This window comes from Lepisma saccharinum, chromosome 2 (assembly GCF_977018435.1).
Source record: "Lepisma saccharinum chromosome 2, izLepSacc3.1, whole genome shotgun sequence".
NCBI lineage: Eukaryota > Metazoa > Arthropoda > Insecta > Zygentoma > Lepismatidae > Lepisma > Lepisma saccharinum.
The window spans coordinates 35766429-35782047 of NC_139230.1; the positions used below are offsets into that span (position 1 = coordinate 35766429).

A 15619-nucleotide genomic window follows, 5' to 3' on the forward strand; every position below is an offset into this window, starting at 1 on the left:
GCCAGTATTTCTCTGATCACGACTTGCCTATGGCCTTTATCAATCTTCTTTTATGAGATTTCGTAGCCTACTTCCAGGTACAGGGTTTCTTTGTATTTCGTCTGGACCTAACTTGTAATCTGTAGCCGTTAGGAAACTTTCCAAAGCCAATTATTTTAATTAAACACAAATCTCAAAATTAACACATTGTTCGTATCAGGATCAAAGTTTGATTTTCGAAGTTTCGCTATTAAATTCTCTAAAATATAATGTGACTGTATAGTGTATGCACTAATGGCGTATATCCCCTCGAAAACTATTTTTTCATCATTTATCAACTTCTATATACACACACACTTCTAGAATATGTTAGTCCTCTGTTCCGTTCCACACAATCAGTAAGAAGCGAATTTATACTATGGAAAGTCGACACGAGCAGTCTGCTGTATCTGTTTTTTAGCCTATATATGCTTTATGCTTCTGGTGAACGTGTTATTATTTCAGAGTTATTATTTGATGAATTGTCAAATTCTCTTGCTCAACTTTGTCTGCATTGAGAAAGTTGCTATGTTCAAATTCTGTATGAGGATCCACTACTTGGGCATTTGAAATCAAAGAATTTCTCCATATTCTACTGTAGTTTATCGTTATGGGTTTGCGTTCACCACTTTTGTTAAATTTTACGTTAGTCCTTGTAGGATTATTGATTTTTTTTGCTGTTAGGTTAACTGCAACGAGGAAGGAATACGAAAATGGAAGGTACCATACCATTACATCCTCCTTAACTACCTGAGCACAAGCATTACAAAACCTCGCTCAGATTAGTCGGCCGGGGAATTTTAATCTGCGACCTGCCGAATACCAGTCCGTCAGAAACATTTTACTGTACACTGTACGCAATACGAGGAACAGCCCTTTCTAAAACACTTTTACCCTGAATCTCGCGATAAATATTTAAAATATCCTTTTATCGGTAACGTACCAAAATGATGATGACCAGTATGAAATTTCCTTATCAGTAAGTTCTAAGCTTATACCGTGCGTCCATTTCGATCTGCAGCCGAGAGATCGGGAGAAGCGTGGCGGGCGGCGCTGACGGAGATGCCGACATTTGCGGCCTGTAATGCCCGCTTATTTTTATAGACATATGCAGACATTTATATAAATATTGCAAAACGAGCACTAACCTGTGTTATAACACGCAAAAGTTCTTCTGTAATTCATCCAAGTTCTGCTCTTATATACACAAATAAATACGCTATAGAAACGATGTTAAGAGCCACAGATAATAAAGCATTTTAATCATAGTTTTGACCAGTAACGTCCTGTTTAAGTTTATATCCTTGAAAGAGTTTTGTGGCCATGGGAATCGTTTGGAGGTTTCGAATGTGCAACACTGTATCAGGATTACACTGCAGACGAAACCGATAAAAGTGAATGGTGTTCGTGAGCTTCCTTGCAATCCGAAATATCCGAGCTCGAGTTTTTGTTCCTTCGCGACTAGATGAAGACAGAGTTGTAAATATAGTGGCGAGCAATGTAAATCAAGAGCGTGTTAATTTCGTACTGTGCGCAAGAGTGTTATTCTTGGTTACTTGCAGTTACTTGTTTGTGTTATTGTAGTGTGTATGTGTGACGTGTCAGTGAGACGATTGGAATGCCAGCCGCAAGATTCACGTTAGAACAAAGATTTTTTATGTATGACACGTACCTACGTGAAAACAAACTCGTGTCGAGACGTGTGTAGGTAATTTGTACAGAAATTCCCATGCGTTTCAACTCCACACAGAGATACGGTTAGACATCTTGTCCTTAAATTACGAGAAACTGTATCGTTAAATTTTAAAACACCTAAGCAAAAACGACGGATTCTAACCGAAGCAAAACTCGATGATATTGGTGCAGCGTTAGAACGTTCTCCAAACAAACCTCCACGCCGTGTTTCACAAGAGGTGGGCGTGTCAAAATCATCGGCACATACAGTCACTGAGCTACTAAAACTAAAACCATACTCTTATAACACAGGTTAGTGCTCGTTTTGCAATATTTATATAAATGTCTGCATATGTCCATAAAAATAAGCGGGCATTTCAGGCCACAAATGTCGGCATCTCCGTCAGCGCCGCCCGCCACGCTTCTCCCGATCTCTCGGCTGCAGATCGAAATGGACGCACGGTATAAGGATCGTATTGCACTAGACGTAGAGCATGTTACAGTTCAAGAATATAACTGAAGAGGACTAGAACATGAAATACATATTATTATCCTGGTTATAGAACTTCAATCGCCGAAGCCCCATATCTTTCATGTCTCATGAGTGCAATTATTATTAAAACATATTTCAATTTGTTGTATGGGACACGTGGAAATTTGAATTTCAAAATTTTTAAATTCGCTATCATTGTAATAGGCCGACATTGAGCGAAAATTATACAATCGAATATATCAGTTTTATAATTACGCTTTTCAGGACAGTATGGATCCATCTATATGAGCGTCTTAATCTAAATTTCGTAATTACTATATATCACACTTGATAATTGTGACTTTTCCAAGCACTGTCCTGTGCATTCAGACGTCACACCAACTGAACCACCGGTCCACCAGTCTATTTTCCATTATTATGTTTACCAACGTATGAACTTTCTCCAATTCAAATGACTGACTTATTCGGGATACACTTGCAGACTCTTTCGGGATATTTGTGAGTACTGAATGACTAACAGCTTCTGTTCCATTATTTATCTGTTCCTCCAGTATGTCTTTACTTCCCTGTCAAGAAAAAAGTCGTTTCACAATGAACTACTGACTTGGTGACTGCAGTTTGGTCTAGCTGTGTGTGGGAACTGTAAAACTAGGGGACATTTGCAATGAATGGTATTATTCTGAGCGATAAGATGTTGTATTGTTGAAGTACATCCGGAACACAGTTTCTTTGTTCGGCTACCTTTTTCTTTCTTTCATTCTTTCTTCAATTCATCTCTGTAGATTACGTTGTTGCTTGAATTGCAGCTCCGAATCACTACCGTGAGTCTTACGCTATGTAAATCCACAGGGACATACTTTTTTTTTTTTATATATATATCAAGTATCACTTTACGCACTGTATTTTCCCTTTTCTGCATGGAATATTTAGTTTCTTAAGCTAATTCGTTCGTTGTTCTAATATACTGCACACGCCTGTTAAAAGCCAATGTCAAATGCTGCAAGAGGAATGCATTCCTTTTTGAACAATAAATCTTTACATTACAATTTTACAAGTACGCCATCGGGAAGCCTGGGCCTTCTGGTAACGTCGTCGCCTTGTAATCAAGGGACCCGGATTCGATACCTGGAGGAGGCACATAATGGTCGGTCCCTACTTTAAACCGTAGGTCCAATCCTCATTAGCCTTTCTGTGCATAACATGGAGTCAAAAAGATACTCATTGTCAGATTCTAGGCCATCTTTGTCTGCGTTATAAACCGTACACAAAATAAGGCTTCAGATATTATACTTCATTCGTAGCAACTTTTCGTCACTCTCTATGTTTTATATAAAATTATACAAATAACAGTAAGATAATCGGCTGTAGCGTGAGCGCTTTCGAGTGAAATTCCTAGTTAGCACGATCCTGCATCTTCAGAGCAATCGTCAAAACGATAGCCAGTTAACATATGCGATATTTGAAGTTGTCATTTCGGTTATCCATTTGATTGATTTTTCGAAAATAATCTTAATTTCTCGATATGTAACTGAACTTACGGGATATGATTGCCATTACGTCATGTGTAAATGAGGCAAATTGCCTTCCTCGAAATTTCGTGACCCTCAGAAACTTCTGTAATCAAAATTTTAAAAAAATGCTTTGTAAAACATTTTCTCATTTACTTTAAGCCGATATATTAAAAATATATTCTTATAGCAACCATGGTTTTATGTTATTTGCCAGCAATGTAATATAGTTTCGATATTCATTGCAGTGAGGGTTTTTTGATCATGATTATAGTCACCCAGTAACAAGCCCCTGCCATGTTTTGGCGCTTAAACGGTTATACACAGTTTTGATTTGACTTTTGTTACTTATCGTCGCTTTTCTGTCACTTTTGGCTAAGCGCGATGATAGGAATGAATGATGATATGATGAAATTGATGAAAGGACACTCACAAAGAATACCCATGTCCAGGCCCGGATCCTGCACGTAAATGTGTTTCTTTAGGTAATGGTCATATTGTAGACTGCATGTCAATTGTGGAAAGAAACGCGAATCTAAACACTATTTCCTTTTCTTTGCTTACTTCACTATTTTATTTCACTGTGCACTACCAAACTATTTTATTTCACTGTGCACTACCACTGCTGAAAGGTGCGATCGTACAGTCAGATTACATTAGACGTACACGGTTCAAGATGGTAAACTCAGGTGAGAAACTTTGCCAGTCTCACGGTCTTGCTTACTAAATGCTCGCAACGAACTTGCCAAATAGTGGTTTATTACCTTGTTTTATTGATGATATCACACCGGGACAAGGATTTGATACAAGAAAGTAGATGCCACAGTTATTTGAGACCGTTCTTTCCGTGTCGTCGTTGACAATTGACGATATCACTGCCTTTATTTATTATGTTGCTAATATTTCTTGAAATTCAACTAAATTACTTTATTGGAAAGTATGTTGCACTAATTTGTTAATTCAGTTGTTCTATGTGAATGCAATTGGTATTAGTATTCGGGATGTGGTGAAGCGGATATTTGTTGCATAAATATTTGCCGTAATAGACATATTGAAAGGAATCGAATAAATATCCGAATTTATATCGAACCCAATATCAATGCAGATGTATATATAAGAAACTTCACTTGCGCGAAATATATGAAATAAATACAAAAGAAAGCAGCAGTATGGGCATGTATGAACAACAGAAATATCTTTCTTAAGAAAAAATGAAATGTGGTTTCGATATGAAGGAATACGATAAGAAGCTCCTTTTCTAGCCAAGGAACCACTGTTCCATGTTATCCGGAATCGTGACAACAGAGTATTCTTATTAAACGTTGAAACAAAGATTACTTTCTTCGGCCCTTTTAAATCGCATGTTTGTTCTAGATTATCGACAGCAGTGGAGATGAATACGCAATTGGCAAGTGAATAATTACCAATGCCCATGCTCTCGTGACTTGAACCCAAGACCCCTTATTCTCGTTGTGTTACACTAATCGCTGCATGTCATGGGAAGAGAAGGTTTTCGTATTTCAAATTCATTTTCTACCTATTAGAACCCATTTTGTAAATTTCGTGTTGATTAGCTTGCAATTGTTGACGTTTATGTTGCCCAGACAAAATGGTTGTGTGCTTGCTTACGTTCGTTTCGCGGAGGCGAAATCTTGAATGACGTTAGAATGCGGTAAAAGTTCTCTTTCTGCCCCTGAAACTAAGGAAAGTAATTTGTGACGAAGAACTAGAATGTGGTATTTCCCTTGGTAAATAAGTCTGACGGACTGATGCCGAAGTTCTGTTGTTGGTCATGTTCCCTGGACTGGGAAATTCAGATTGGAAAATCCCATCCCATCTCACTGAACTCTCAGTGGTCTGAGCACGGTGAGGTATTTGGAAGTCACTTGCTTCAAGGAGAGCGAGGAAGATACTCCATATGCTGAGAACTGTCTTGCTTGATTATATAATCTTGTTCGGTGTCATGAGAGTTTGCTGTGGGATTATTTCATGGATTTTGTTTATTGGCCTTGAAGCATGCTGGGAAGACAGTGCAAGAACAAGATCCTTGATACTTTATTAAATTGATTTACTTTAATTATAGTATATTTACTACATATCTAGCGCAATCTAGTTTGAACGGACTAATTGGATATTTTACTTAGTATCCAGCAATCGAGAATGGACGAACTAATGAATGGTGCGTTTACTGGGACTCGAACTCCGAGCAGATAATATCAAAGCATTTTAAACTAAATTTCATTAATGGTTTGACATTTGGGTTTGCGTATTAATTGAATTACGTGAATTTTTGATTGATTTTTCAAAGAATGTTATTACTTTCTCTATGTGTACATTTAATCACATGTCATATGATATATGATTAAACATATAATTACAATTTTGCTACGCGTATATGACAGAAAAGTTGCCTTCTTCGAAATATTATGGTCCCCCAAAACTTCTATAATCAGAATTTCAAAGTGCTTTGTGAACCGTGTGTATTAGTTTCCTTGAACTTCTTTGTAATTTGTCAGTTGTGTAACATAATGTCGATGTTATTTGCAGAAGCTCATAAGAAAAGTACACAGAGCACATTCTAGTCGAGATTTGTGTGACTTTCATGTGCATTGGAATCTTACACTTCAGAATGAGCTAAAAACTGCTCCACTTGGCAAGGTTTTGTGTTTGTGTTGAAGAAGTATTGTTGCCTTATTAAAGCATCCACTTGATGAATATGTAACAGATAGATGAAGGGAGCAGCAAATCTCGTGTTCTTAGGGGTAATTATTTTTTTTATCGCAGGATTAACCATGTCGATAAAAATAGGTATGTGACGATATATATGTAAGAACAACACACGTCTCCGCACATTGAATATTTTCAATCCAGATGTATGAACGAATGAACGACACAAACTTCTCTCGATTGCACAGTTATTAAAACGTCAAACTTTTCTGAACAGAACGATTTTTTTTACAGCAATGAAATAGTGTATGTACGGACAACGAAGTTAGTAATAAGGTGTGTTTTATACAGCGTATATTGATACACTTGTAGGTTTAAGTGTATCTTCTGCAAATATGCTGTATAAAGAAACAAACTGCCGGAGTACTAAGTGAGGTGAGTGTACAGTTCCTTTTCCAGTATAACCAGAGACAACACTTTTTACCAGGAGAAATATTCGCCGCCTTCCAAGTTACCGAACAGACAGTTCAGGACTTTCTGCAATCATGTATGCTCAAGAATGTCTTGAAGAACATCAACAATAATAACAAAATTGACAAATTCTACGCTCGCATTTTGTCATGCTTGAGTCCAGTCCAGACTTTTTGTTATTAGGATGAATGCACTGTTACATTTTGTACTGTGGGAATGACCATAGCTATCCCGTGACCATAACATCTTCGTTTTTGCTAGTAGTTTGCATCTTCCGTGTCGTGCGCATATGAGACCGATACAAAGTCCTTGGAAGAGAAGAGGTCGGTGATCACTTCGCTAATTCCCATGAAAGCAGAAAACGAAGAAGGATCCATGTAATTCCCACGGTCTTAAAGCAGTGATAGCCCTGTGGCTTTCCCTGGGAAAAAGGGTAGTCGATAAGGTAGATGTTCTCAGGCAATTGATAGGCGTGGTGCGTGAAATATGCAATCCTTGGATACAGATTCTTCCAACTGTCTGGAGCATGCTTGGTCTGTCACCTCTATTGTTTCAAAGATTCTCTCACCTTGCATAATTTTCTTTAAACGTACAGACCTTAGAAACTAGAAAAGTAATAATTGCAACATAGTAATGTAATTGGAGAAATAGGAGAAGTTCTTCTGAGAATAGTGCTGTTCGGCGATGGATATATATCCGCAGATCGAACCCAGGAACCCTTGATCCCAAAGCTTATGGCATTAACAACCAGACTGTTGAAGAAATCATTATATTTTGTACTTGGTTGGTATACTTTCTAGTCAAGTAAAGCTGTCACTTGACGGGCGATAATATTTTCCAAAGAGCAGTGATTTGATTTTCCATGATTATATGTTGTTAAGAGTGCACATGCAATAGAAATCGAACACAAAAATTAGAACCTTTTGACTACTCTAAACTTTCCGTCTGGAATCCTATATAGAATAGGAATTTTTATATGATAGATAGCAGAACGAGTTTTTGCTGTGCAGATATGTCCCTTTCCCCCGTTGCAGCAAGACCACATCCTCAACCACTCGCCTTTAGCGAAGTGAGAGAAGAATCCCCACGGATGATTGAGGTGTAGCAGGAACCACCTTAACCATACTTGATAATAGTTGTCAATGTTCCCGCTAGGTGTTGGTATGCCACCATCTTCAGGCAAAATATTCTATTTAGGCTTTTACATGCACGTATGTAACCTGGTTTAGTGTATATCCGGATAATCGGGAATATAATCAAAAGTTTTACTTAAAGAAAAAAATATTATTTGCAAACGAAAGCGTTTTGTTAGGGTTGCACTAAAATTAAATTCTTTGATGGTCAAATATATTGGATTCCTTGCTGTAATTTTCAACAGCACATGTGGATTACATGTGCATGAAATAAGTTGCTTTACAGTTAGAGTTTGTTACCACCACCTTTCTTTCCTTAGAGATTTCCCTAGAAGGCACGTTCAAGCCAATAACAGCGCGACTTCCGAATTAAACTCTTTACTTGAATGCTATTGAAGTGTAGCTATACGTATATAGAGGAAACATCCATTTTAATTTATGACCAAATATTATTTTACCTCAAATGCGGATGTGCAACAAATAAAAATATTTAGTCGAGATTGCCTATTATTAATCCCGCCAACAGCCCATAATTTAATCATAACGGATGTAATCGTTTTGATTGAATGCATTTTCAAAAATGAGAAGTGAGATAAGCATTGAATTTGGTGGGTTTTTTCTTCAAAAATTGTATTTATTACTAATCGTTTTTTTTTTTTTTTTTTTCAATTTATAAGTGGAACCCATTTTTACAGTTTGTTCTAATGCATTTCATTCGACGTGAATCAATTTATACAGAGAAAGTGTTTTCTTGGGCCTTGAGGATATGCATGTGATAGAGATGTAGTTTAGTTGGTTTATGAATCCGACGTTATAAGTGATATATCTGCGTAGAATTTAAATTCGGTTCAGTTGTTACGAATTGGTTTATATTTTTGTTTGGAAACTAGTCTATCTCTTGTTTTATCGGATATAATTTAAAAGTAATTCCATACTAACATAAGTGAACATTTCAAAATATTTGTTGCATTTCTTGTACTCTGAATCCTCAAATTCTAGGATGAAAGTATGATTACAACCTATTGCTAAACGTGGACAAATGTGTTCACTTATGAACTAAAATTATTACTTGTAGTTGTCGTTTTTGATGGTATTAGATTTCCGGTAGTTAACGTGAATTTGCTTGCTAGATTGTTGCATTAAACCAATGCAAAATTGCAAATAACAGGCGCAATGTTTTTACAAGGAAGGAACTATTTTTTGCTGTTTTCCCCGGAAGACAAGTAAGAAGTGCTTGTTTGATGCTGTAGAAAACACTGCTGAAGAAGAACGTTAAAGTATCTCCGAGAGAGCAGGAAATTGACTGTGGGAGTGACGCTTATAATCATACAGCGTTGTATTATAGTAATTTGAGCAGCAGAGACCATCAAAGACTAGTCACACGGGGATAGCCAAAACGCACACGAGATACAGGAGCGAAGATTGATCAGTACACAGTCGAAGAAGGACATGTAAACTGGTATTGATTCCGAACCGTGACTGATGTGGTGCGTCTCTTTTGGTGCCTTTGGTTCATGATCAACTCTTGGCCAAATTGTGAGCGGATCGAATCATTCCATCCAGTTGGCCCCTTCTCTCCAGGAGGCTGAGGCGGCACGTACTGCACCTTGTTCCAGTGATCGTTCCCTTCCCACGGGAAACCGGGCGACCGGGAGGCGGAACATTTTCCCGGGGCTATACGTGCTTACAGGGAGCATCTCACTAGACCGCAATTCGTTATCAATCCGATGAACCGCCAAATCATCCCACAGTAGCTACGTCGCTTGGCAGAGTGTAGCAAACCGTTGACATAAAAGGCACGCACATCTTAAAAGATGTACCCTCGACTAGGATTTCATCTGTGTGTGAATATCATGTTCACGAGATGTTGCTGGCGTGATGTCTTTTCCGAATTTTTTTCACAGAACCTGCGGAAATTATCGTTTGTTGATATGTTAATTGAATGCATCATGGTGTTCGTGTAGCGTTATTACGGCTCTTCCTGAAGATATCCACGTGCTCTTTGTCATGCGTACTAGGGAAATGTAGTTCCTCACGCATATTGCTCGAGGGTTTAGCATGATCAGGTAGTACCTGTGACCCACTTTTCTTTAATCATTTGAGAAGATGTTAATACTATCATGTGTAAAAGATCAAGAATTACATGAATTGTTTATGTCTCATTAATAGATCTCGGATTTTTAGGTTCTAAAAAGTGTGCTTTTAGGTTCCTAAAATAGGCTCTAAAAATCCTAAAATAGGTTCGAAAAACCTTAAAATAGGTCCTACAAATCCTAAAATAGATCCTAAAAATCTTGTTAGGTTCGAAAAATCCTGAAGTAGGTTAAAAAACAACACTTAAAATAGTTCAAAATTCCTGAAAAATACTGATTAGGTATAGTCACCGGCGATGAAAATGTGACACCTATATCCTGAAATACGCACTATCTTGCATAACGTTATGTGTGATGCCTAACCCTACGGCGTTGGCAGAACTTATCATTGGAAATTTTATATCAAAATCCACTATTCGCCTTATAGTTAGTTAGGCAACAATCTTTTTCCATGTTATTCACAGTCAAACTCCGCAATTTGGTCTGTGAGGATCATCTTATATGCTGAAAATAATCTTTCAACAGAAACATATGTATGTAATTGTATTCACTATGTATCCTTTATATGGGCTTTGTAATTATGTATGTACCTGTTGAGTTCATTAAATAAATAAATAGTCAGTGGTGCAAACTTCAATGTTGAAATGTTAGTTTCTAAGGCGTGAATGCCACAAAGCGCCGAAGTGACGCGAGAGTGAGCAAGACCACACAGATCAGAAGTTTGCACTTTGGACTGTACAGGTAAAAGTGCCATCACACATTTTGCTTTGTTTATAGCTTTGAAAAATCACCATGGACTTGGAAGAAGGGAAATCGACAGAGAGTACATTTCAAACACGTTCGTCATTGAATTTTTTCGTGACCAAACAAAACAAATTTCTCTGTGTGATATAAAAATCCTGTAAAACCTTTAAAAATATACAGAAACCCTTAAAAAGGCTTGATTTAGGCGCATAAACCTAAAATAGGTTCTAACAAGCAAAATAGGTTTTCTTAGACACTATAAAACTTTCATCAGTTGTTGCGTTTTTTAACGAAACGCTGACATAACTTATTATTTCTTACATACCTGTAAAGGAAATAATAGGTTAAAAACCTAAAATCCGAGGTCTATTCATTAAATGCGTCTCTTATATTGGAGTGTGAGAATAAAACTTTTCCTGAAGGAACAGAACCATAGTGTGTCGAATTGTATGTTCGGCAATAAAGATACTGTTAAATAATATAATTTCTGGACTGAGAAGGCCGTGTAAAAATCGAGTCAAGACACTGTCTCGTTCGATTGATTGATTTGGTGTCTCAAGTCCACTGTGTGCACAGTATGGCTAATTGGGACTGGACCTACAGTTTAAAGTTGCATCCGAACCACTGTGTGCCTCCACCGGGTATCGAACCCATGACCCCTTGATTACAAGGCAACGACGCTACCACTGCGCCATCGGGGAGGCCACCTGTCTCGTTCGAGGCACGTATGATATTCAAATACTTATCTAAACCAAATTGACTCTACTGTGTGTCTTCTTAAGATGTAGCAAGTGGATAATATGCCAATTTTTATAGATAAATAATGTTTCGTTCATACTAACTACAAAGTCAATCCATTAGTGTTAATTTTAAGCCAGTGCTGCGTGGTTGCATACATGCAAGGGTAAGATTGAGTTTTTTTTTTCGAGGGATCGTAGCGTCGAAACAAGGCGTTAAACAGAAAAAAGAAGTTATTATTAGTAAAGCTTGTTTGCCTTAATGACCTCTAAACACTATTCTCGATAAGTTTTATCTGGTTTGGAAACTGGATAAAATGACAAAATTTGTCGTTCATGTGAAAATCAGTGTATATCTATAGTTATTACATTTAGAATGCTATTGTCGAAATAACATAATATACGAGTTTTAGAAGCCCAGTTATGCATGAAAATACTAGAATTCTCGATAAATGTTATCACATTAAAAACTGCGGTACATCAGATTTTTTTTTTTTTTCATTCAGGGGAAAATTATCATTTTTGCATGAAAGAAAGTTTGTCCAGTGCCACCCTGTATATGCTGTTTATGCTATATATATCGAGACGAAAACGAGACAGGCATTTACAACTCGAGACGAGACCGTGAACAAGGCAATCAGAGTAACGTACCGGAAACCAACAGATCTGTTCCTGGGAAAACCATAGATATTTCTTCCTTCTGCTTGTTCTCACATCAATTGTTCACCTGTTTTGTCATGATTAAAACTGAGCGAGATATTAGAATGACCTATGAACGGGACAGTACTCGAACACGTTTGTTTCTTACCAGTAGATTAAACTAAATCTATTTCATTGTGTATTTGAAGTGATGATACTGCTGGTACTCTAGTGTGGACATGGCATACGTGTGCTTTCAAGCGCATAGAGCTACTGAACTCTCTCTCTTCCTCCTAAGAAAAAAGTATCCCCAGTCAGAATGTGTAGTGTCGTGTGACACCCAATCTTCCTCAAATAGTCTTAACTGCTCTGTTGGAACCACTTGTGGGAAATTCCCACAAGCGTCTACTTCAAAGGGCTACTTCACGTTTTTTCTCCTCGGCCTTTCCTCCCCCATCTCACCCTCTTCTGTTACTGTAATGTCCCATTCATTACCCTTCCTTCCTGCGGTTTCCGTACCTGATTGTTGTGTTTCCCGTACACTATATTTTCTTATTATTATCGCGTTTTTGTTCCCGCCCCTCTTCCGTATCATCAACCTTCACTTGGCTTACCACATTGGCCTTGATGGCTCTGCGGAACTTGCCAGCGGTGAAGTATGTTGCTGCCTATTGAAATGTAACAGAATGTCAAGAGCTATTGTATAAACTGTCTATGAAACCTTATTACAGTAAACTGAAATTGAATCTGCACATACACTGCGCATATAGTGATTCCATGTAGCGATTATTTATTTCTTTTGTGTGTGCAAAATATTAACTATTAATTATGTTAAATATCGGGAGCCGCGATGGTGTAGTCGGTAGGGCGTCTGACTGCCACACGGGAGACCCCGGTTCGTTGTCTGCGGTCGGAATTTTTCCAACCTTGTCCCCAGCATGAAGCTGCTCTGGGGTTCACCAACCCTCAAATAAAAAGTTAGCACTGGGGAGGTAAAGGCGGCCGGAGCGTGGCGTTGATCATATCACCTCCACAAATGGCCGAGATGGAAAATGTGTGGGGCCATCATGGCAGGGAGGAATGTGCACGTGGAACTTTACCTTCAAGTTCGGGCCTATTTTAGGAGGAATTTTGACGGGTCCTTAAAAAATTAGCAAATCCTTGTCCTCGTCTCCTAATGTCTAACAAACGTGTTTTTTGAGAAGAGGATTTTCAAAATGCATCACAATCCGCGTAGTTTACTATGTATGTCCTTCAAAGTAAAGAAAAAAAATCCCGATGACGTAGTGGTAACTCTCGTATTGTAATTAAGGGGCCCCGGGTTCGATCCCCAGTGGAGGCACATACTGATTCGAAACCCACTTTAGATTATGGGTCCAGTCTCGATTAGCCTCTGTGCGTAAAGTGGACTTAAGAAACAAACTCTGGCAAACTTTTTTGTTAGTCCTTCCTACCATTTTTTGACATTGCGGGAGAAATTAAATCATTTATTTTCCGGAGTATGGAAAAAATTGCAATCACATGTACTCCCCGAATATGAAATTTATGAGGATTTCATAATAATCAAAAAGCAATTTGTGTTACGCAAAACAGCTGATCGGCAATGGTACAGATAGAAACGCAGCAGTGAAGAAATCTGTCAAATTGGATAGGCATTTCTTTGTATTGCACTGTGATTTTAAAAAAAATAAAATTTACTTCCTGTACAACTGGAATAATTTGATCGTAAGTGCTTATAAGTTCTGCTCCTTGAGTTGTCAATGGACTATGGATAATATGAAATCTTAATTTTACTTCGATAATTATGTTCTGTTGTTTAGACTCCAATATCTCTGTTGTAATTTACTTTTTGTTATTAACATGCAATAGAAACTCTGCCGAATATTTTCACATGGATCTTCAAATTAAGCTCTAAACCTACTTTCAAAGAACAGTTCTAGCTGAAGTGCAGGAAGTCTTCCATAGTTTGATGACAAGGATTAAATGTACATATTTTGCTTCAACTACTTTTTCGTCACTCCTGTGGGAGAAAAGTTCCACTCCAGCTCTGTGCTTTACCATAAATGGAAAAACAACAAAGTAAAACTGTCCTTTATTATACATGTAATTATAACGTAGTTGGTATCCGACCTTTGTTGTTTGAATGTAAGGTATAGAAACATTCTCACACAAAAAGTGAACTGTTTTGTTAGTTTTAATTGGCGCCTTTCATTATGTTGGTTGTAAATCAAGAAAGTTCCTTTGTGTCTTAACTTGTTCCAGATCACCGTACAATTACTAGTAAAAATACCCAATCTTCTAAAATCGTGGGAAGCATAGGCACAATGCTTACAGATTTACTTGGAGATAAAGATTGTATTTTCTTCTTTATTTATATGTGTACCGTTATTATTGAAATTTTCTTGTGGGAAATGTCCCCCGGTACGTTGACACCTTGAATTATAAAGAATCAAAGCTACGCCATATTAGACCTTAAGGTGATGACGCGTTACTTTCTGTTGGCAATAAAAGAGTGTGGTGCTGTTTTTGAAAATGTCAAGCAAACCACCAAACTAATACAAAACAGAATTTTCACGAGCAAAACTATGAGGTATGCGAATTCTTACTTAATAGAAAATTTGTAGAACATATGTGTTATAAACACCAGCACAACATGAATATTTTGAAGAATAGCACATCAATGAAATTATACATGCTTTTTACTGAATCCTTTATAATACAGTAGGTTCAAAATGTGTCATTTCTATCACAATCTTTAAACTTTTCAATTCATAGAAAACCTTCAATCATGTGTGTTAAAAATTTGACCCAAAATTGATTCTCCACATCCACCCTAATTTAAAATCTTTCAATAAAAATATGTTAGGCTAGTTGTAAGAAAGCTTATTCTTTTGTGTAGTTTGTATTTTTAGCGACTTTACCTCGCATTTCTATTTTTCTGCATTAATCGGAACAATGGGACTGGATGATAATATCAGGCGTGATTGAACCCACATTGAGCTCACAACTAGCGTCGAGCTAGACAGCGGAACTGGCATTGTGTTGTACGATGCAATTTTAAATGTACGATTGAACAACATCCGAGGTTGTGTTTCGAATCAATATTTGAGTGGTATTTGTATGATAATTGATTGATTGAATTTGTAATTTTGGGTGCGTCAGCACTTAGGCTATTTTGCACCCGGTAATTTTGGGTGCGTCAGCACTTAGGCTATTTTGCACCCGGCACATTATACGGAGTCCAGCCCCTTACCATAACTAAAATATAACTAATATAACACAACTGTAATGTCAGACTAAAATATTCTTACTTGGGTTGCGGTAAAGGGGCACTTAGCACACATAAGGACAAAACGCAGGACATCACAAACAGCCCTACGAAGATTATGCTGGCTGTAAGTCCAGACGCCAGAGCCTTGTTAGTATGCAAAATGCATTCCAG

General features: G+C 37.6%; 1 protein-coding gene across 5 annotated transcripts in view; it reads left to right on the forward strand.

The window, feature by feature from the left end:
- LOC145983995 (recombining binding protein suppressor of hairless-like) overlaps positions 1-15619 on the forward strand; it is a 266841-nt gene that overhangs the window by 135596 nt on the left and 115626 nt on the right. The gene's annotated exons all lie outside the window — the stretch shown is intronic.